Source organism: Lepisma saccharinum, chromosome 16 (assembly GCF_977018435.1).
Source record: "Lepisma saccharinum chromosome 16, izLepSacc3.1, whole genome shotgun sequence".
In the NCBI taxonomy this organism is placed as follows: domain Eukaryota; kingdom Metazoa; phylum Arthropoda; class Insecta; order Zygentoma; family Lepismatidae; genus Lepisma; species Lepisma saccharinum.
The window spans coordinates 46268817-46293006 of record NC_139244.1 but is presented as its reverse complement, the minus strand read 5'-3'; the positions used below and the strand labels follow the sequence as shown (position 1 = coordinate 46293006).

The following is a 24190-nucleotide window of genomic DNA, read 5'->3' as shown; positions in this document are numbered from 1 at the left end:
CGGTGCTGCTTAATAGGCTCAGAAATACGGGACTTTGCCAATCATTCCAACATAAGTGTGGTATGTTCGAGGGTGGGAGAACTGTGCATCACTCTAGCGAGTGAGATACTCATATAGATTCACCAAACTTCCCTGTAACTTAGCCTTGCGACACTAGCGCCACTGCCTACATGCCAGGGTTTCAAATGAGAATTTTTGTGGAAAGAAAAAAATTGACCATCTAATGCTCTCTGCTACTGAATCTACTTAGATTTCCTTTTGTTCCCATGTATATAATTGGATTCATGGGAGCAGGAATTGACATGGGATTCATTTTCGATGTGTATTCCAATTATGTCTGACATTTGAATTTTGATTGCACATCCAACGTGAGCACCTGTTCTATCTTTGGTCTAGCAATTACAGTAAACAGAATCAGGTCAGCATACAGAAGACTTGAATTTCAAGTGACTAAATGGTGGATAATCTGCAAATAAAATAAGTTGTAGGAATGCCATGAAACATAAGTTCATTTAAGATTGATCTTTCCATGGAAAATGTAAAAACAACAGATTCAATTTCTGCAGGTAGAACAGACATAGTAAAAGATGTATGGTATTGGTTATGATGTTCTCATTGCATCAAAAACGACCCACCTAAAAATATGAACAACTCTGTTGAGTAGCTCATGACACAACATTGTACCTGCAGATCACATTTAGAATCCTTAATGCCTTGATAGTACGTTTTTCCACGTGACCTATGTCTTTTGTTAATTTTATAGTTTCATTTACTATGAAAGATTGTGCAAAGACATTGAAGATGACAATGTTTATAATCCTTTGCGCTAATGTACATTAATAAAAATGTGAAGACTTAAATTCAGAAACATGTTAAGTGTGTCAAATGTGACCAAGTGGGAAGATGTTAGTTAAGTATAGTAAAATATTTCAGATACTTTCATTCTTTACAAGCAGTTCTGCTACAAAAATATACTGTACATATTTAATAACAATCTTCTAATATGTAAAAACATTTTTTTTGTTTATTATGAGTTACCTTTTGTCTTTTTTATCATTTGCCTGTTTGTACCTAAATATATTTAAAATTAACTAAATCTGTACAATAAACTTCTGCATCAAATGATGAAAACAACCCGCGACGCTATGACTGTTGAGAATGATAACACTGCTGAATCTGATAGTGCATTTTTATATTATTTTTCTGGTGAAATTTATTGAGTTTTTTTTTTTTGTAAAGCAATGGGTTTTTTTTTCTTTCTTTCAGTGAATCACTTTGGAATGATGACTGCCATTCAAGTGATGCTAATTGGTCAAGAAAGGAAGGTACTGAAATCTTATTTTATGTTTGCCTTTTGGGAATGTTATTTTGTGCTGATCAATGTCATTCGAGAAGTCTTGAGGGAGCTTTCAGATGGGACAGTTCCAGTCCATAAAAAAATTATTTTACTGGACATGCATCATAACCACTCTTTGCAACACCCAATTAAAAACCAAGTGCAGCTTGTCATGTCAGTTTGGTACGGTAGTTTGCATCTAGTTCTCTATGTTGTTTTCCTAGTGTCTCATGTTGTTTCCGTATGAAACCTCCTTAAAACTAAAATAATTCATATGCTGTATCCCATATATATTATACTTTAATTTCTTCATATCCTAGGTTTTTGCAAGCAAATTTACCCAAAACCATACATTTCTAATAGGGATGGGCCGATACTGATATAAAATTTACCATATAAGACGTAACAGAGTTACTAAAGATATATCCGCAAAACTTACTTGTAAATGTTCTATTAATTTCAGTGGCCTCTGTCACCCTCCACTTGGGAACTTGATGCTTCGAGTTCCAAGTGAATGGTGGCGGAGGCAACCAAAATTAATAAACATTTACAAGTAAGTTTTGCCGATATATCTTTAGTAACTCGTTTACGTCTTATATTATCAACCACGTTGTTTATTCCCCTCCACATGAATAAAATTTACCGATAAAGATCGGATATAAAATTAGAAATGGTCCTTGAAGAACCTGAAAGGTTCATTGACCTCCTTAATAAATTGTTTCAAGGTGACTGCAGTGAAAAAGAAGTTGCATGTTTAGACATATACTTTTTTAGAAAGTAGAGCATGGAGGTTATCCATAAAAATTACAACAGAATGGCAGAATTTTGCACAAATTTATCAGATATTTATTGATATATCGGATCAGTAAAATAATCTGTATATCAGCCAATACTGATAGAGTACAGATTAATCGGTCCCATCCCTAATTTCTAATGTCATAGTGTTCATTCCTGAAGTCATTTTCTGTTTTAGTTAGACGTTACTTTTCTTAGTCATTTTTCTGAAGTAAATGATGAATAGAATAAGCCCTAGACGATCTGACTGTTGATTGATAGAATCATTGAATCTGATTGACATGTTATAATTTTTGTTGTGATATCGTTCCAAAATTGAGGTATTACATGATGCATTTTGTTTTTCAGCAAAGCACTTTGCAAGTGGAGGCTGAGTTCTACTGATGCTAAGTGCAAGGCATAGAAGGTACTACCATCTTATTTATTTTATGTTTATCATTCTTAAGTGTTAACAAATATATTAGAAGTCTCAACCAATCTACCATATTTCACCACATAATCATCACACCCTATTTTTCAACCTGAAAATAGTTTAATAACATTTCATCGCGTCAGACTGGAAAAATGTTTAAGCTGTAATAAAGAAATGTTGTGCATCGATTTGAACTATTCAATTTTTTTTAGTAAATTCACTAGATTTTCGTGCATCCTAATCTTGCACCGAAGACAGTTTACCTGGTAATAATTATTTTTAGGTACTGGTAATACCAGCACAATTTTGTTTTAAGAAATAAAGAATAACATGATGGTGTCAGATAAAATCTGAGATGATTATGTGGTCAAATACTGCATTCCCAAATTTATTAGTGGAAATTGATTAATGATACAGACAAGGAAAACCATGCCCAGTCCGGTACTGAAATCAGCATTTCTGTGAAAAGATCAAAATTTGACCATCTAATGCTTTCAGATACAGAATTGGGTACAAATTAAATTTGTTTTCATGGATACAGGATTTATGGGAACAAGAAATGACATGGAATTACATAGTATAAGATTTTGGGCTCTACTGTATTGCCTAAGAGATTAAATTGTTGCAGTTTTGTAATATTTTATCTATCAGGAACATTTTCATTATCATTGTGTATTCCATTAATAGCTGGCATTTGAATTTGGATTGCACATCCAACATGAGCACCTGTTTTATCTTTGGATGAGCAATTCTTGCAAAGTGATATCATACAGAAGATATGAATTTCAAATGACTAAATGGTGGATAATGTGCATATAAAATATATTATAGGGATGTCATAAAACAAACTTAGCTCTTTGCACGGAAAATATATAAACAAGAAATTCAAGTTCTACAGGATAAAATAGACTACCTCTGTAGTGGAGTGGTTAGCACAGTGCGTGCACTACAATGTCAGGGGCCCAGGTTCGAATCCTGGCCTGGTCGGTCATGTTCTTTGTGACGTATCTATTCATTATGTCACTCATTTGGTGATAGCCAAAAGTAGCAGAAAAATGTAAAATATACCAAATCAATCGCATTCAGAAAATACAAAGCCTCTCTAGGTTATTAGTAGAGGCACATATTTTTGGTAAATAAAAAAGCAAAATTTCGGTACAAAAACTGAGTCAATTTCGGGTTCAAAAGCGGTAAATAAAATATCGGTGTTATAGCGGTGAAAAAGCGGATGAAAAGTGGTATATAAAAATACATTTTGGTTTTAAAATTGTGAATATAATCCTAAATTTGATTTAAAAACTACACTTATTCCACAGAATTAACATTTCACTTCTAATAGCACATTTATGTAGTTATCAGAGTATTAAGTTTATTTCTGTGTAAAGGAGTCCATTTTTGCTTCTCCAATATTAACAGCAGAATTAATCAATTTTCCGGGAATTGCATAACTCTGAGGATAATTCAGACCTCAGAAGGTGTCGCGTCGGTGAATAAACCCTTAATTTCGTGTTTAAGATTTAATTTCGCTTTTTGCAGTTCATTTCGCATTATTTCGTGACAAAACATGGTCACAAAATGCATCTCACACCTTTGAAAAACATGAAAAAACACATTGTAATGTTAATTTTTCAAATTTCGTTTTTTCGTCAAAAACTAAATATGCATGCCCCTAGTTATTAGTCTTGATGATTTCACTGCGTCAAAAAAATGTTCCACCCAAAATAAAAAATGGGCAAAAAATCAAAATTATAAACACCCTTAAAATGAGAAGCATTTGAATGGGAATATATGAATTATGTAAAATATTAGAGATGGGCTGATACCAATAAAGTACTGATATAAAATTTACTGATATTGATAACCGATATTCTACCGATCCGATATAAAATTGGAAATGGTCCTTGAAGAACCTGAAAATTTCATTGACCTCCTTAATAAATGTATGTTTCAAGGTGACTGCAGTGCAAAAGAAGTTGCATATTTATTCATTTACTTTTTTAGAAAGTAGGGCATTGAGATTATCCATAAAAATTACAACAAAATGACAGAATTTTGCTGTAAATTATCAGCTATTTATCAATATATTGGATCTGTAAAATAATCTGTAATTTTACAGTTAAGTCAATACACAGATATGCCTATATCGGCGGATATCGATAAGTACCGATTAATGTGTCCCATCCCTATAAAATATTTTCCATGCCTTCATTCTTTTCCAAGCAGTTTAGCTACAAGAATGTACTGTACATATTTAATGGTACCTTGCTCTACAATACATGTTTAGTTTAATTGTTTCATTACTTAAGATTTGCCTGTTTGTACTAAGTACAAGTAAATTAGGAATGAAGTAAATCTGTGAAATAAATTTGTGCACTAAATGATGAATAGAACATAACATCCCACAACGTAACACTGTTAAACCTGATAGTGCATTTTTTGTATAATTTTCCTGGTGAAATTCGTTGAAAATTTGTTTTTAGATAAATTTGTTGCTTTTCTTTTCAGCAAAAACATAGTCAAGAAACAAGCAACAGGAGGCCACTTCATTCCACTGATGCTAGATGCAAGGGAAGGAAGGTACTGCAATTTTATTTATTTTATGTGCATTCTTATGTCATATCAGAAGTTGTAACTAGGTCTGAACTGACACTAATACCCTCACTATTACCACAGATACCGATGTTTGAAAAATTATAATAATTAAAAGTTCAAAATATATATTTATATGTAAGTATCCAGGATAATTAGACTGCGAAAGAGACATGTAACATTTTTTACAAGTTCTGTGAAAGGCCAAAATTCCAGAAAAGTATCATCATTAAATAAATTCCAACTGATGCTTTCCGATACCGATACCTCTGGTATCAGCGAATATCGATGCATCTACAGTATGGCCCAGTCCTAATCATAACCCATATACCATGCGTTCATTTCGATCTGCAGCCGAGAGATCGGGGGAAGCGTGGCGGGCGGCGCTGACATTTGCGGCCTGTAATGCCCGCTTATTTTTATAGACATATGCAGACATTTATATAAATATTGCAAAACGATCACTAACCTGTGTTATAACATGCAAAAGTTCTTCTGTAATTCATCCAAGTTCTGCTGTTATATACACAAAAAAATACGCTTTAGAAACGATGTTAAGAGCCACAGATAATAAAACATTTTAATCATAGTTTTGACCAGTAACGTCCTGCTTAAGTTTATATCCTTGAAAGAGTTTTGTGCCGATGGGGATCGTTTGGAGGTTTTGAATGTGCAACACTATCAAGATTACGCTGTAGAAGAAACCGGTAAAAGTCAATAGTGTTCGTGAGCTTCCTTGCAATCCGAAATCTCAGAGCTCGAGTTTTTTGTTCCTTCGCGACTAGATGAAGACAGTTGTAAATATAGTGGCGAGCAATGTAAACCAAGAGCGTGTTAATTTCGTACTGTGCGCAAGTGTGTTATTCTTGGTTACTTGCAGTTACTTGTTTGTGTTATTGTAGTGTGTATGTGTGACGTGTCAGTGAGACGATTGGAATGCCAGCCGGAAGATTCACGTTAGAACAAAGATTTTTTTATGTATGACACGTACCTACGTGAAAACAAACTCGTGTCGAGACGTGTGTAGGTAATTTGTACAGAAAGTCCCATGCGTTTCAACTCCACACAGAGATACGGTTAGACATCTTGTCCTTAAATTACGAGAAACTGTATCGTTAAATTTTAAAACACCTAAGCAAAAACGACGGATTCTAACCGAAGCAAAACTCGATGATATTGGTGCAGCGTTAGAACGTTCTCCAAACAAACGTCTACGCCGTGTTTCACAAGAGGTGGGCGTGTCAAAATCATCGGCACATACAGTCACTAAGCTACTAAAATTAAAACCATACTCTTATAACACAGGTTAGTGCTCGTTTTGCAATATTTATATAAATGTCTGCATATGTCCATAAAAATAAGCGTGCATTTCAGGCCGCAAATGTCGGCATCTCCGTCAGTGCCGCCCGCCACGCTTCTCCCGATCTCTCGGCTGCAGATCGAAATGGACGCACGGTATTTCCAAATTTTAAATTTTTTGTTGCCAATTGGTATGAAGAGGCTAAGTAATGATTATTTGAAATTGATGAATGATGCCCACAAAGAAAAGCTATGACCAGTCTGGGACTGAAACTTGAGAATTTCTGTGCCAGGATTAACATTTTATGATGTAATGCTTTTTGGATACTGAATATGCTACAGAATTCCTTCCATTCTCGTGTATATACGTAATTGGGTTCATGGGAACAAGAATTGACCTGGAAATACATAGTAAATAAGATATTTGGACTAGAAGGCATCCTGATTCTTCATATTGGCTAAGAGTTTTATTTAATTTTTTTTTAAAATTACATAATATTTTACTTATGAACAGCATTTGCATTACCATTGTGTATTCCATTAACTCCTTCCCTGTATTCAATGTAATATTATGCCCTTGGTCACTATAGCTTATTCTGTGTTGGGTGTAATATTATGCCCGGGAACATATCTGACTTAAATAATCTGTGTTGAACGGAATAATAAGTTTTGTTTTGTGAAACATATGTTTTGCTATTGAAGAGACAATGACCTTTTATTTAGTCATGATTTTCAGTGCCGAGGAAGAAGTAGAAAGTAAACTGTTTTTTTTATGCTGACAAAGTGCAAACGTGAGTTCGTTTGTGTGCCATATTTAGTCCGTTGCTTTATGTACAATTTTTTTGGTGTTACATTATTTGCACTGTTGGTGTTTGAGTTTGCGAGTTTCTAATAGTATTGTCAAACAGGATTGCAAAGTATTTTTCCCTCTTATCTATTGAAGATATTGCAATGAAACTTGGCGGATGCATAACGTATACCATAGTATTTTTCAAGGTAATTATAATTGGGTACCTATATCTAGGACCGGTCCAGAGGGCCCCAAAGTTACCAAGTGATTTTTCGGAAGGAAATTTTCCGAATTATCCCCTATTAGTGTCTAATACAAACAGAATTGCAAAATATTTTTTCCCTCATACCTATTGAAGATATTGCAATGAAACTTGGCGGACGCATTACGTATAGCCCATAGTATTTTTCAAGGGAGATTATAATCGTGTACCTATGTCCAGGACCGATCCAGAGGGCCCCAAAACCAAAAGGGATTTTTCGGAGGGAAATTTCCCAAAATTATCCCACATTACATTCAATCTTGAAGGTCCCATCATAGCAAAATGTTATAAAAGGATGAAAAAATAAATAAGATTGCAGTACCTTCTTTCTCTTGCATTTAGCATCAGTGGAATGAAGTCATCACTTACAAAGTGCTTTGCTGGAAAAAAAAATGCAGTATTAACACCCAAAAAACATCAAATTAGGAGAAATTTCACAATTATTATAAAATGTCACATCAGATTTAATGGTGTTATGACTTTCAACAGTCATATCGTCTATCTATTCATCATTTAGTTCAGAAAAATGACTAACATCAAATTAGAAAAAAAATGCCTTCAGGATTGTAGAACACTATGATATTAGATATATATATATACATTTTTGAATTCAACTGCTTGCAAAGAAATGGAAGAATCTTTTACACATTTATGGGAGATTTCATACCAAACACACAAATCTCTCTCGGAAACCAACAATGAGAAATAAATACAACTTTCCATACCAAGGTGGCACAAGAATCTGCAGCTGTTGTTTGTCACTTGCACATTGGTCAACAAAAAATAACATTTAGTGATGTTCAACATAAAACAAGATTGCAGTACCTTAATTAACTAGCCAATTAGGATCTCTTGAACAGCAGTATCCATTTACAAAGTGGATGGCTGAAAACAAAAAAAAAATATACATTACTTCAAAAACGATTTTCCACAAATTTCACAAGAAAAATTATGTGAAAAATGCACTATCAGGATAAACAGAGTTATCATTCTCAACAGTCAAAGCGTTGTGGGATGTTATGATCTATTCATCATTTAATGCACAAGTTAATTTAACAGATTTACTTCATTCACAATTTACTTAGGAACAAACAGGCAATTGTTAAAACCAGTATTGAAAATCAATAATAGTAAACAAGAAATGATTTTGCATTGTGTTCCCAGTATATGTGTACATCAAGTATGAGGAAAGGGAAATCTGGGATAATTTTGGGAAATTTCCCTCCGAAAAATCCCTTTTGGTTTTGGGGCCCTCTGGATCGGTCCTGGACATAGGTACCCGATTATAATCTCCCTTGAAAAATACTATGGGCTATACGTAATGCGTCCGCCAAGTTTCATTGCAATATCTTCAATAGGTATGAGGGAAAAAATATTTTGCAATTCTGTTTGTATTAGACACTAATAGGGGATAATTCGGAAAATTTCCTTCCGAAAAATCACTTGGTAACTTTGGGGCCCTCTGGACCGGTCCTAGATATAGGTACCCAATTATAATTACCTTGAAAAATACTATGGTATACGTTATGCATCCGCCAAGTTTCATTGCAATATCTTCAATAGATAAGAGGGAAAAATACTTTGCAATCCTGTTTGACAATACTATTAGAAACTCGCAAACTCAAACACCAACAGTGCAAATAATGTAACACCAAAAAAATTGTACATAAAGCAACGGACTAAATATGGCACACAAACGAACTCACGTTTGCACTTTGTCAGCATAAAAAAAAACAGTTTACTTTCTACTTCTTCCTCGGCACTGAAAATCATGACTAAATAAAAGGTCATTGTCTCTTCAATAGCAAAACATATGTTTCACAAAACAAAACTTATTATTCCGTTCAACACAGATTATTTAAGTCAGATATGTTCCCGGGCATAATATTACACCCAACACAGAATAAGCTATAGTGACCAAGGGCATAATATTACATTGAATACAGGGAAGGAGTTAATGGAATACACAATGGTAATGGTATTCTTATTGGCTCCTTTTGCAGATGAACATTCGAGAATCTATTTCATATGTCTTCTAAGAATACCTCGAAATTTGTAAAAAGGACAACAGATTTGACTAACAATGGCAACCCAATACTGTGGAAGTTTGTGGATATGCTTCTATGGAATCAAAATAGTCTGTAAGGGTTGTTTGAACTGTACACAATTTACAGATACATGGTTGAATGGTGATGGTTTAAAAGATATCAAGAGTCCAAAATATACTCAAGAAATGAGTACACAAACTAGCACCATCAACTAAATACATAATACATGAATGTACCATGCAAAAACATGTCCAGTTAAAATAACTAACTTTTCAGTCTCCAAATTGAGGATGTCAGCCCATATACACCAGACGCTAGTAATTTGAACAGTGTGCCTCCATCCAGTACCTATTCCTGAATGTGCTCTCGCCGAAGGAGGTACACAATGACCTGACCATAAAAATGGGGAAAAGACACCATCATATACCATTTGAAGAAATGGGCAGGGTATTTCAAATGTAGGCAATCTGGGCTGCAGGATGACCAAAGGTTAGGCCGATTAATTTCTGTGACCACACCCAATATAATTTACCCCATCCACAGGATGATTCTTGACGATCATCTAATCCCACTCCAACAGATAGAGGGGGAACTGCGCATCAGCAATGAAAGGTTATTCATGAGGACTTGGGCATGATGAAGGTTGAGTCAAACTGGATTCACAAAAATTTGAATGCTGATCAGAGGCATGAATGGGTGGAGAAATACAAGCAAGTTTTGGTCAGATTTCAAGTAGATAGCTCCAGTTTTGTGAAACTACTGGTAACAGTGCATGAAACATGGTTGTATTGCTACAATCCCATGACAAATTGCAGTCAGCAGAATGGTACCACAGCAGTTCTCCATGCCCCCCCCCCCCCCCCCCCCAAAGTGTACAGTGGTCCACTGCCTTCTGGGATTGCAAGGGCATCCTGGTGTAGTGTAGTGCAATCATCAATACCATGCATTATATATGCCTGCTGGACAAATGGAAGGTGACGCTCAAGGAAAAACGACATGGATAGAGGTATCATCTTTCTGCAATGTACCCCATACATATGAGTGGCCACGGTGGCTCAGTCGGTAATGCATCTGACTTAAAGGTCCCGGGTTCGATCCCCAGCCGGTTCAAATCCGGGAACTTTTCTAACGTTGGAAGCAGCTCCGGCACCCACCCAGCGTCGAATAACATGGGTACCTGGGGGGGTAAAGGCAGTCAGGGGTGTGATGCTGATCACATCACCCTCACTCACGACCACATCAAGAAAATGTGGGGCGTTACCCCTATACACCTTCATAGCGTGGTGCTATGCACAGGGGAGCACTTTACCTTTTTTTTTACCCCATACATAAGGTATGTCAAACAATGGACAAACTGGAGCAGCTGTGGTATCAGATACACGAGCATTCCCTATATTTCCCAGACTTGGTACCACTCAAAGTGGTATATTCTTTCTTGTATATTAGTGCAATGTGTTAAAAACAGTCTCTAATGTATTTGCACAATCGGTGAATGGTTCCTCATTGTGTCTTTCTTAGATGGCATAAAAGTACCAAAAGAGACAAGTCATGTGAAAAGTAAAATTGTTAAATGTAATGCAATTACAGATTCACAAGGTTATTTAAAGAAACTAATGACACAAAATATTATCTGCAACTACCGTCATGTATCATGAACTAATCAACTGATATGGAAAAAACATTTCTTTATTTCACTTATCTGCCAGTTTTGACTAATTGTGAAGGTGAGGGTGAATGTCAATACGATGAAATAGAATGAATAGATGAAGGGACAATCATGACTATATATGGACAGCACACAACAAAAGTCCCAAAGAGGATTATGTAGGCCATGGGTCCAGACACCAGAGCCTCAGTCTACAAAATGTAGTCCAGGGTAAACTACGTGGGAGTGAGGTTGACATTTGGGTGTTAAGCAATTTCCTTACTATGGAACTCGCATTTGCAGTTTATAGATATTCCAGGCAAAGATTTAAATTTTATTGACATAGGTATTATGGCATTCCTAAAATATGAAAATGTTTACGATTGGTAAAGTACATTAGATTTCAACAATTTCATTTTGTGATACTAAAACACTGGATGCCACCTAGTTCCAAGATCTTCCTTACTGTGTAATTTCCTTCAATTCTTGTTCCAATGAATGCAATTACAGTGCAAAACTGATTTTACAAGTACCAAATTTCACATTTTCCCACATAACATTCAATCTTGAAGGTCCCATCATAATAATAATAAGTCGCGCAACAGTTCATGAAGGGCCTAGGCATACCTACCGACTGCCGGTTTCCCTCCCACGCTTTCCTTCGTCACCTCAAAGCGTGGAGATCTTCAACCAGTAGTGGAATAGTCGGGGGGTCAGCCCGACGTATCCCCAGCCGTTATAGTAGGTCTCCGTGACCAGATTACGCTCACTCACTTGGGGCTCCCCAATTTCCTCACGATGGTGGGTTGCCACCAGCCCTATATGTAGGCCGAATAAATTCCGACCAGAGCCGGATTGGAAACTACGCCATCCCGCAGCGAACGATCTCAAGACGAGTGAACGCCTTAACCCGCTCGGCTACGGAGGGCGACGAAGGCAGGGAGTCGTAACGTACCCAATTTGCGTTACACGGTACGTTCCATTTTGTAGGAGGAAAAGTATGGTTCCACTGCTGGTACCCATGTAACGTAACGAAATGCAATATGTTATAGACTGACGTTACAAGGAACGTAACAAAATGTATTGTGGTAGATATTAACGTTATAAAGGAACGGAACGAAATGAGCACATTGGAACATAACGTAATATGCAATATGGTATATACTACCGTTACAAGTTACAAGGAACGTAGTAACGAAATGCAATATGGTATATACTAGCGTTACAAAAAAACGTAACGAAATGCAACATGGTAGTAAATAACGGTATACATAGGAACGTAATGAATGCAATCCTCCGTAACGGAATGAAGTGAAAGGCAATATGGTTAATTAACGTTACATAGGAATGTAACAAAATGTAAACCACTGTAGCGGAACGGAACAAAATGCAGTTGGGTACATACCATCTACATAAGGAACGTAAATAAATTCAGTATGGTAGATGTTAACGTTACAAGGAAAGAACAATTCACAAATGTTAGCTAGTAACGTTATAGGCGCGTGACGAATATAATCTATTTAACATCACGGAAGAAAAAGGAATAGCCAAAATCTCTTACCTTTCATTGGAACATTGCGAAAAATAACTCAGTATATCGTATGGGATTAATGTGAAATAGCCGTGAAAAATACACTGCAAAAAAAAAAGGGTGTGTTTGGGGTGAGTTTCGCTCTTTGGAGGCTTCGAAGGTCAGAATACTCGGAATCCTCACCCTTTTGAGTGAGTTTCTCCTCCCTACCCTAGGGTGAGTGCAGATCTGTCGTGAAAACCTTCCCTATACACCTCTTTGGGTGAGTTTCGGCTGCACCGTGATGCCACATGTACAAACTTTCCCACTGAAAATCCACTCACAGGCCTTGTCATAGCGAAAGAATTTTGCCGACATGACAACGTTTGTTGTCCTGGACCCCCTGCCAGGCTCTCCGAGCAATTTGTCTACCTGCTGAACCCTTTTCCCAACAAATTACCACCCTGTAACAGTTCTCTAAATATTCAACAGAGGCGCTGTACTGCAAGTGGCGCTGGTTCGAGTGACCAACTCATGAAATACTTTCAAAATAGGCCGAAAACCCAAGGTCCGTCGACGTTGTTCCTGCGGGAGATACTAGCGGTCGACGGACCTTGGAATAAACCTATCAGTTTTGAGATCCCTGTGATGTTTTTATAATTAGAAAATGTACGAAATAAATACCTGTATGTTACATGTAAATTTCAGGAATAATCTATTTGAATAGTCATTTCATATTTTCAAGTACCATTTCACTGCTTTACGTCAGTAATTAACAAAATTTGAGCCTAAAGAAAAATATGATTTTTCCTCTCACATTTCATATTGAGATTTAGATTTGCTGCTACATTTCTTACTGCACTTAAACAAAGGAAATATATGTTTATATTAATATAATTCTCTGTGCCGAGATGTAAAATAAACTTAATGTTTCAAATGTGACCCCACCACAATTAACAATTTAATATTTCCGAACTCACTGGTATTATCGTAAAGGATTATGACAATAAGAGAAGGGTTATGCCTTCTTGTTATGAGGCACGTAGCCAGGGGAAGGGAGGGCTAAGGAGGCTGAAGCCACCCGAAATCCTACAAATATCTAATTTAAATAGTGCATAGAGGTAATTAATTTTACTTAGCAGGATTAAACATTAGATCGAAAAAAGGTTTAGTGTATAATAGAGGAACCAGTTTATATTTTTATATTCTATCATTTTATCCAAAGAATAAATTGATCCACCAGTTCTCAAAAATTGTAGTTTTCTTTGTGACAAGCCATACAATATAAACTTTACGAGTAAAATTTTGCAAAACTTTTAAAGCCTTTTTCTAACGGAATGTGTAACGGTTAATAACAAAATACAATAACTAAGAATTTCAGTACACTAACTGTACAAAATGTAAGAAAAAATGGACAATGTGTTGGATATACACAGTGGATCGAGTAGCAGTCTTTCTCCATTTACACAATAATAATAATAATAATAACAAATAATTTGGATTAAAATTAATTTATTTTCAATAACTTATAATACTTGTTATTGTAAAATGATAATTATAATCGTAGTAAACTGGTAATAATTATTGTTGTCATTATTCTTTCTACCAATCAAGTTTTATCAATGACCTGTCCCCTTTCTGCAAATATTCCTGGCGACGCCTGTGCTGATAAGAGATGAGCCCCCCCCGAAATAAAATCCTGGCTACGGGCCTGTGTTATAGTCATGTTCCTAGAATTCCCATGCCTCCTGCATTTGAAATTCTTTTTTTTTAAAAGTTCTCTGCCAAACAACTTATGTACGCCACCAATATGACATGTGACGAATACTTCAATTTTCAATTTGACGAATGGTTTAATTGTAACAATGAGGATAACACTGATGAGACAAAGAAAAGGACATATTTAACCTTTACCCAAAATTTGAACTTAGAACCCTCTGCTTCGTAGTTTACTACACCAACGACTATCTTTTGCATTTATTCAAAAGGTATGCCTAAGTGCCGTAACGCCAACAAAAAATAGTCTAGTAGGAAATGTTTCATCCCACTTTGCGTTTTATCCTTGCAAGGGACCGCAACCCAGAAGACATTCAACTTTCATTATTTTCCCCCCACCCCCTACATCACAGTCAATGTACAACCTAAAATGCTTATCCATATCTTTGAAATCTTTAGAGCAGCACAAACAAAAATCATAAAAGCTTCTAAATTAGTCCGCTTTTCTAAGTATTCAAAAGAAATTTTGGTTAGGCTAATCAATTTCAATGAGCACATAATACCATAAACGTAGTTCCAATTTGTTATTCTTGTTTCACTTCCAAATATACGCTACATTGAATGAGGCAAGTTGGTTCCCTTTCTGAGCCACTGTCTTCAAATAGTTGTGGCAACAAATAAATTTTGCAACGACGTGTTGAATACCACACGTGAATATCCTCCAAAGTTCCGTTTCTGGACTTTCTCTCCTTTGTAACGAGCAACCCCTTGCTGTGCGCGTCACGCGTCAAAGCACCAAACCTGAAGTCTTCCCTGGAAATGACATTACAAGTCGAAGCAGTGTTTTATTTCGGGTACATGATTATATTCCGCTGATAAACGCTGTGATTAAAATTTCTAACTAGCTTTGAAAGATTTTTCTTGAACAAAATTGTACAAAAGTTAATTGTCCTCGTCCGTGGCAGTGCGGTCTAAGGCGCTGTGCTTTGGGCTCCGACGGCATGGGTTCGAGTCCGCCTGGGTTCAGTCTCTGGGTTCTCGGCCTGTGCATAGGACCGGTAACAACCCACCATCGTGAGGAAATTCGGGAGCTACGAGTGAGTAGTGTAACCCGGTCACGGATATCTCCTATAACGGCTGGGGGTTCGACGTGCTGACCCCACGTCACCCCATTACTGGTTGAAGATCTCCACACCTCTAGGTAGGATTGTGGGATGGAGACTGGCAGCCGGGAGATAGGTCAAGGCCCTTCGAGGGCTGTAGAGTCACGAGTTATTATTATTATAGAAGTTAATAACAACATTTAATTACTATATGCATTTCAGTCAAGTTACTGTTGCGCTGGAAATTCATTTATCAAGTGGATCGAGAAGAAAATTCTCCCCAAGGAGGATATATAATATATACATATTACTATGTAATATAATAGTAATGATAATACTTTTGGAATAAAGTTGGTTTATTTCAATTAGTTTATAACAATAATAATCATAAGCATGATAATTATTATTGTTATTAATATTACTGTTTAAATTTTATTGTTGGCCTGACAACCCCTATAAAGAATTCCTCTTCCTTGTAATCCACGCGCACGTCGCCTACTAAATCAAGAGATTATTATTATTATTATTGGTTTGTATATATGTGTGGACCTGTTCATAAGCCAACTAATTGATCGTCAAGCATTCTGTAGAAAAATCCTGGAGTCTACTATTCAACGTGCTCTGTCACGGCTTACTTATTACAGACAGTTTGCATTACACTGGCACGAAAGATTTCTCAAAATATGGTGAACTGAAGTGAATCAATGCAATTGAACATAGGATTACTTTTACAAAAATTAATAAAAGTGGAACATTAATTTAGGTTACAAGCTGAGAGGAGAGTCGGGAGAGTCGTGAATGAAGGAACCTGTCTGGCCTCTTTCGTTCTTCGCAAGACGTCGCGGTAAGCAGACTCGTTCTCGTTGCTCTTTCTTTCCCGAAGGAAAAGCTTCGGTCTCGTTTAGATTATCTCAATGATAAATATATAAAAAATGTTTAAAGACATTTAGTAATAGGACTTAAAAACGAAAGTTTTAGAAAATTAAACATCTTTAAATAAAAAGTAAATCAATTTGCATATTAAAGAAATTTTGATTATAACGAATTCTAAAAATAATTTACACTACGATTTACCAAACCCTTGAACAATACAAGGCTTTCGGACAGTATAAGTCTCGATGATACAGACGGCTGTCACTCTCGGTCTTGTCTTCATTTTAAATTGTGCTCGGTTTCAGTCAAAGTGGCACAAAAGTGAAGTAGAATAAATCAAATCAATCAATCAAAATAATCATAATAATAATAAATGTTATACCAACGGCTGATCTTCCTTTAAAAATTTCTGGCGACGCCCATGCTTTAATTCTATTGTTCTAGTCAACAGTCGAAGACAATCGATATATGTAATACCTCGAATGACGTGTCTGCCTGCCAGTGAGAAAGAAAAAAACAGCATTATACCTGCTTACCACTATCTGAAATACAGTTTCATTAGTAGTGCAAGTCCCTGCATTCAACGACTAGTTAAAAAAAATTGAAGTTACTTACTCTATTTTGGATGATATTTAGGCCGCAGTGGCTCAGTCGGTAACGCGTCTGACTACCATGCTAAAGGTCCCGGGTTCGATCCCCGGCCGGTTCAAACCGGGAACTTTTCTAACGTTGGAAGCGGCCCCGGCGTCGAATAACATGGGTACCCGGGGGAAACCCTGGGGGGTAAAGGCGGTCAGGGGCGTGGTGCTGATCACATCACCCCCACTCACGACCGGATCAAGAAAGTGTGGGGCGTTACCCCCACACCCCTATACGCCTTCATGGCGTGGTGCTATGCACAGGGGAGCACTTTACCTTTACCTTTATTTTGGGTGATACGTCCTTCATATCTTCACATTAACGCTTGTTATTAACTACCTGGATTTTTTTTAAAAAATGTTATTTTTCGTAAGTTCTCATGTCCATTGGCAATATGTACAAATACAGGAAAATAATTTATCTTATGGAAATGGCAATTTCAACAGTCACTCACCCAGGCTCGAACCTGGACCCCAAGTGGCGAGAGCGTTTCACCACAGCTCTGCACCCTGTCCATGGGGGTCCCCTTATTGAGAAGAACTTTTTTTTTTTTATTGCTTCCAAATCCCGCAGGAAGAGTACATTTTCTTTGGTAACGACCACTATATAAGTTATATTTTCTGGAGTTCTTTGTTCCAATCAGTATATTAGGACACTACAGTAAATGCAAAGACAATATTTTCAACAATAAGACATTAAATACTCATTTATTATTATACAAATTTTAATTACAGATTATTGTAACGAACTGATAATAGCCAGCATTACACAATAAACGCAGTTTGAACCTTTCTTTATATAAAAGCGACAAAAATAACATTCTCATGTTCACATTAGTTTTTTAGGTGGTAAAAATCTAGATTTTTGGTCAACTAATCATGTGTATTCGAAAGTATCAATGTCAACTATTAACTAATAAGTACTGGGGAAGTTTGAAGTTGAATCAACTGTCCTTATCCTCCCCCCTCCTTCTATAGGGCTGTTTCTGGATGAGAATTACAATATTATATTCTACTTTAATATTATTATGAAGTACTTAACCTTATGAAGGAAAGTCAATTTCCATGGCGGAGTGGGTAGCGCAGCGAATCCAGGCCTGGGGATGTGTTTTCTTTGTGAGTGTCCCTTCATGAATTTAATCATATCATCAATTGATCCTCATCTTCGCGATTAGCCAAAAGTGACACAAAAGCGAAATAAAATAAACCAGCTCAATCAATTTGTGGAGGAAAGAAATTCTGTCCTTTATTTTCTTAGGACTTTGGTATCCACAGAGCGTTTAATTGTCACAAACCAGTGGCGGATCCAGAAGTTACAGTTGGGAGGGGCGAATTTAATTCGAATGCCTCACCTCACCGAACCTCAATTCTAACACACCCTTGCACTGCTATATATAAACAACATATTATACTGTAAACAGGAACGAAGCTGTTTTTTGTGTTCTAGAAGACAGAGAATTCCTTTGCAAGAATAGAGGTCGAGGAGTGGAATAGGTGGTTATTATTGTATCATAATTCCTATTGACCTCCTATTGCCACAATGTAAACTGAATGAGGATATATGAGAAATATAGTGAATACGCAGAGAACACAAAAGTCTATTCCCTCAAGGGGTCTCAGTTCGATTTCATTTTGAAGCATATTGCACAGTGATTCAATACAAATTTAAACTGTAGTGTCTTTTCCGATTAGCTTATCTTGATCATAAAGTTGACTTATTTTATAAATATTCTCGAGCCTTTTAAATTTGGGGATAAAAGGCGGAACATCTGAGTCTCAAGCCCGACCCTGTGGCCGAGTGGTTAGCACATCGCGCTGGGACCCCTGACGTTGCAGCTCGACGTGCTAAGATTCGTCATGGTGTCCCTATCTTTGAGCCTCGTAACCTGGAGCCTACTTTGAGGGGGAAGAATGAAACCTGAGGCTTAACTTTGGGAGATTAGGGGAAGAGTCACGAAAAATTTTCCAGCTCATAAAAATAGCGTCCAGGGATTATTTCCTAAAAAACTAGCGAAATCACAAATATTACTCTTTATTACTTTGCTCCTCAGGTCGCCTAACTTGAAGATTTTAACAAATGTGAAAATTTTGGGGGTCCTTGTCCCCGCCAATTTACGCTTATGGTTACGGAGACTGAGAAATCATGGTTTAAGTTCGTTTCCGTTCTTCCCACTCCCATTTTTGGAGAAAAATAACTGGAAAACTATAAGGATAAAAAATAAAATTTCAAGTGCACAAACGAAATTCTATCCAAGAAGTTGCTTGATTTTTTCTTCCTCCATGATGGGGAGCTTTTAGTTGTTTAGTTTAGTTATTTCATTGGCACAAACGTAATGATTTTGTCCTTCATTTTAAAGTTGGGGGCGAGGGAACTTCAAATTTTGATTTAATTTACTCTCAAACCGTTACGTTACAATCGAAAAAATGCGCTGGGATAAAACTGTACGGGCTTCCCGAAGCCCCCACCCCAAGTTCAATTTGTGAATACTCGAACGCTGTAATGTTGCAAACGAAAGTAAATGCGATACAATCCGGTACAAACAAAACATAATCTTATGACATACTTTAAACAGAATAATATGTGTATGTTTGGGGGGACAACGTCACAAAGGTTGACCGTACTACAATTATCGCTGCTACTAGGATTCTCTATCATCTTTATTTCTTTCTCCGTTTTTCATACGTTTCAATTTTTCTTTGCTCTCTTGGTTCCTCTGTTTCCATTTCCGTTATTCTTCTTCAACTTTTCCCTTTATCTTTCTACGCTTCCTTCTCTCTTTCCCATTTCCTTCTTCTATTTCTGTTCTCTGTCATTCGCTGTCAATGTATCTTTCGGTCTCTTTCACCCTCTCTCTTTGTGTTCTTCTGACCTTGTGTGATTCTCGCTATGCTGTAAGCAATCCTAATTTTTAACTGTTGGCTATTTGTGTTAGGAGGAGATGGGCCAAAAATATTTCGTGGTGGGCTAGAGCCCCCTTTGGTGTCGACTATTCTGACTGCGACTGACACCTTCGTTTGGTGTGTGATGTTCCTAAAGTTGTAAAGTAACTTATTGCACACAATTCATAATCTTTCGTTATTGGCTGTCGGAACGTACCCCAGAGGGATTTGTAATTGATTTTTAAGTAAAGAGGCCAAAATAATGCAGTGGGATACTGTGGGACGTAAAGTTAATTTCCATGGAAAATATTATTTACAAAACAGGCTTCTGTAAGAGTTTATAAGATTTGTAAGGTGTTGCTTAAACTCACTTCATTCATTCGTTGTAGTCGATTGCGCTAATATCACAATTTTTTAAAGGAGAAAAAGACACATTGTAAGGAAGGGCGTGAAAGTTAAATATACAATGACATTAATTTTCGGGAGCAATGATCGCCTTCCCACACTCAGACGCTGATATTCGTGAGGTTTTCTGTAGTGTGCGTCCATAGTATCTTCAAATTTTCGGTCCTTGGGGGATTCTAAACATTAACAATTTAAGTTAAGGAAACTTACAATTTCAAGCAGCAGCTAGAATTTCTTTTAGAGTGTTGTCTTAGATTTCTTTTACACATAAATATGGTTGTGTAACATAAAATTTTAAGCATCATTTTAATTTTCAACTCCTTTTCAGGAATGTGCCATGCGTAGAGCAGTGGATACGGATAATGCCCACAAACACACTTGTCTTAGTTCCAACCTACACTGAACATTACTCTTTGCTGAGAGCAGTTTTTCAAGGATCCTGCATGGGTTGGGTTTACACAGATATGCACTGTAAGTAGAGCAGTTCAAATCTAATTTTGTTCTTTTTTCAAGGGAATTTATTATTCATTATTTTCATAAGTTTTAAGCTGTAGGAACTTGAAATGACAGAGGTATCTTAGGAAGTAAGCTTATATGCTGAGATGGGAGGACCAGTGGCGACCACTATATGTACCCAGGTGTAGCACACGCTAGAGGTGGTCAGCTAGTATTGAACATATAGTCAACATAGTGAGTGTGAAAAGAAAATTAAGTGTCAAAAGTACATGCATACTTAAATACATGTATCAAGGAGTCCGAGGTTCGATACTCGGTAGTGGTTCATAATGGTTCAGATCTCACTTTGAACTTTAGGTCCAGTCCTTATTAGTCTGTGATTAAATTGGTCTTAAAAACAAATTCAAACAACAAATCTGGAAATAGGAAAGGGTGGGTGGGTGTCTCATAGCTTCGGTTATTTCTGTTTCAAAGGGAGTGTTCGCCACTGGGAAGGACAGTACTAATAGTTACACAGTGTAGGCTGGAGTGTAAAACTTTGTTGTGGCTGTCTTAAGAAGTATTTTGAAATTGATATGGCATACTAATTACACAATGTGTACAGCGAGATGTTAAAATATTACCAGGCAAGTTGTTCATAATTTTCAATATTTTTTGACGTCCCATGTGTATTTAAGGAATTGAACATCATTGAACTTTTCCTGGAAATATTTATGCATCTCACTCTTTACATACCTTTCCTAATATCTTTGTTACACAATTAATTTCATGGAGGATTAGTGAAAAAAAAAATGGTTGACTAGACCAAACAGCAAATATACTTCTGTGTCAGCATCTTTAAGTTCTGAGAATCGATTGCTGCTTGTGTACAATTTAGTGTTCTTGTGGATGTGGGATGAAGTAAGTGATTCCTACATTTTATTTGTTTTCTCTTTTCAACTTGCAAAGTGAGGGTCTGTGATGCTACATTTATTGGCTATCAGTTACCCTGTAAAAGCCTACATACAAATTTTGTCTTTGGAAATTAAATTCATTTTGAGATGTTATGTAGAAGAAAACACACAGATAAAGAAATTAATCTCATTTGAAAAGTATCTAAACTTTCATCATTCTGGGTGTCTTTCATTCAATCTTCCACTGTATGTATAGACATTCCTTAGGAGAATTTAAATTGCTGGGGGGGATCCAAATGATATTAACTTTGCATGATAATTAACTTTTATATGTTAAATCCACTGGAACGCTTCAAATAGTTTTCTTTCTATTAAGAAATATAGTTGTACAATAAACTGTTGTATTGAAGAAGTTAAATTTTTGCTACTTTCAAGATTCATCTAATTTAAATTTATTCCTTGTTTCAGACATTGAATGCTGTTTAACTAAAATAACCACCTCTGATGTTTGAAGATGATCCTGATTTTGTAAATGGAAATGTAAGTAAATAAATCAATTAACCTGTATGTAATCTGAAAATGTCAGAATCACATAAATAGAACTAGGAACGTACAATATAATGCTGTGTGTGCGAACCATACATACACACCTTTCATTTTGTAATTAATAATCTTTGCATATGCATTTCCAAAATGCACCTTAGCATAAATATACAAATTATAATCTTTATGTATTTCTTTCGTAGCCTACTAAACTTTCAATAGAACTTTATTTCTGCTACTTGAAAACAGAATCATATCCATGCTTTTATTTTTGGAGAGTTGAACTTTCATATAGCTATGTCTTGTTTCTATAGAAAATATTTAAAATTGTCAAAGGTAAGTGTCTCTTGTCTGCTGGGTGAAGGGATGGAATGAGGCATCCACTCACTTCTCTTTCTGGCACTGTGCCTGTTAAATGCTAGTATAATGTACAGAATAAATAAAATCTTTTTGCCTTTTCGCTACATGATGTTTACACATACACTTTGACAGGACAGAACTACAGGGTGCGAAATCATTGAAAACTGGTGGGGGAAGAAAGTTCTTAATCTACATTCCCCCCTCCGCCACATATGTGTATTATTAAAAGTAAATTAATTTGCTACTTTTATACATATCAGATATTGTAAAGCAGCCAAATAATTCCTTTAGTAACTTGGTTAAAGATGTTATAAATTATGAAATAGTTGAAGTGCTTTCATTATGTGTAAGTTTTTGTTTTGTTTGTGCTTTATGTTAATATAAATCAATTAGATTTCATAGTTATAATTTTCTTGCATTCTTGTTTTACTTTGCTTATTGGTGTAGATTTGTTAATGATCTCTTGAGAGAGAAAGCATTCAATACTCACAACTACACTAATTTGTGTGTGTTTTCGATATTATTCTTAGTACAGTATATTTGAAATTAAAAGTAATTGCTTATCTTTCGTTTGTTATAACAAAAAATCTTCCTCCCGGAAATTTTTGGTGGGGGGATTTTTGAGGCCAAGATTGTTGGTGGTGGGAAACCCCCTGTCCCCCCAGGATTTCGCACCCTGCAGAACTAACAGAAACATAAGAAAGCTAAAGCTAAACACTCAAAAATTAGTAAAAAATTGTTTTTCACACCAACATTGAATGGTAGTGTTTGAGCTCTTAGGCGACACCAGAAATGTGTTTGTGTGTGTGTATTGGGGGGCAACCCATTGACTTAACTTAATGGTAGAACAAATATTAACAATAAGAATCATGGTTATGATAATAATTTTACAGTAATAACTATTATAACAAAAAATAAAATTATATTATTATTATTACTATTATTAAATCCTTTGGGAGGACTACTAGATGAATGAATATCAAGTACAACTTTTCCTTATTATTATATTTTTTTTATTTTTTTACATTTTACACAGTTAGTGTATTGAAATGCACAGTTATTCTGTTTTATCTTTAAGTTTTAACTTTTCAATAAAAGCTTTCTAAACATTATTTATGTTATAACAACTTCTGCTTTTTGTGACTTGAAATGGGCGATGGCAATTCCATTTCCCGACACCGATGTTTCAGCACAAAATATTATCCTAAAGTCATTTCTTAATTTTGAAGATAGTGTGCCATTTCCAGTTATATGCTGTGACGTGCCCAGTAGTCAGCCCTCATTTCGCTATTGTTTCCTGCCTGCTTATAGCCCCATCATCACCCTCCTTGTATAGGCCCTTGCTTATGAAATAAAAGCATGCATGTTTATATTACCTTTGCATAATAGGGTGACATAATCTTAGTCCCTCCACCTGTTCATTCAATCACTGGCGTACGCAAGGGGGGTTACTGGGTTTAACCCCCCTCCTGAGCTTTAAATATTATGGGAAATGCTGTGTAAAATAAATTGCCAATTTAGCGCTACTGCATTCAATGTAGAAACTGATCAGCTTGAGGGCCTCCCCGATGGTGCAGTGGTAGGTCGTTGCCTTGTAATCAAGGGGTCCCGGGTTCGATACCCTGTGGAGGCACATA

General features: G+C 36.2%; 1 long non-coding RNA gene across 10 annotated transcripts in view; it reads left to right on the top strand.

Annotated features, from left to right (window-relative positions):
* Positions 1-24190, top strand: part of LOC146000052 (uncharacterized) — a 73489-nt gene that overhangs the window by 7663 nt on the left and 41636 nt on the right. For all 10 annotated transcript variants that reach the window (XR_014443466.1, XR_014443459.1, XR_014443463.1 and 7 more), the window contains 3 exons: positions 1267-1325; positions 2480-2537; positions 5049-5120. This is a non-coding gene — a long non-coding RNA (uncharacterized LOC146000052). The remainder of the gene's footprint in view (positions 1-1266; positions 1326-2479; positions 2538-5048; positions 5121-24190) is intronic.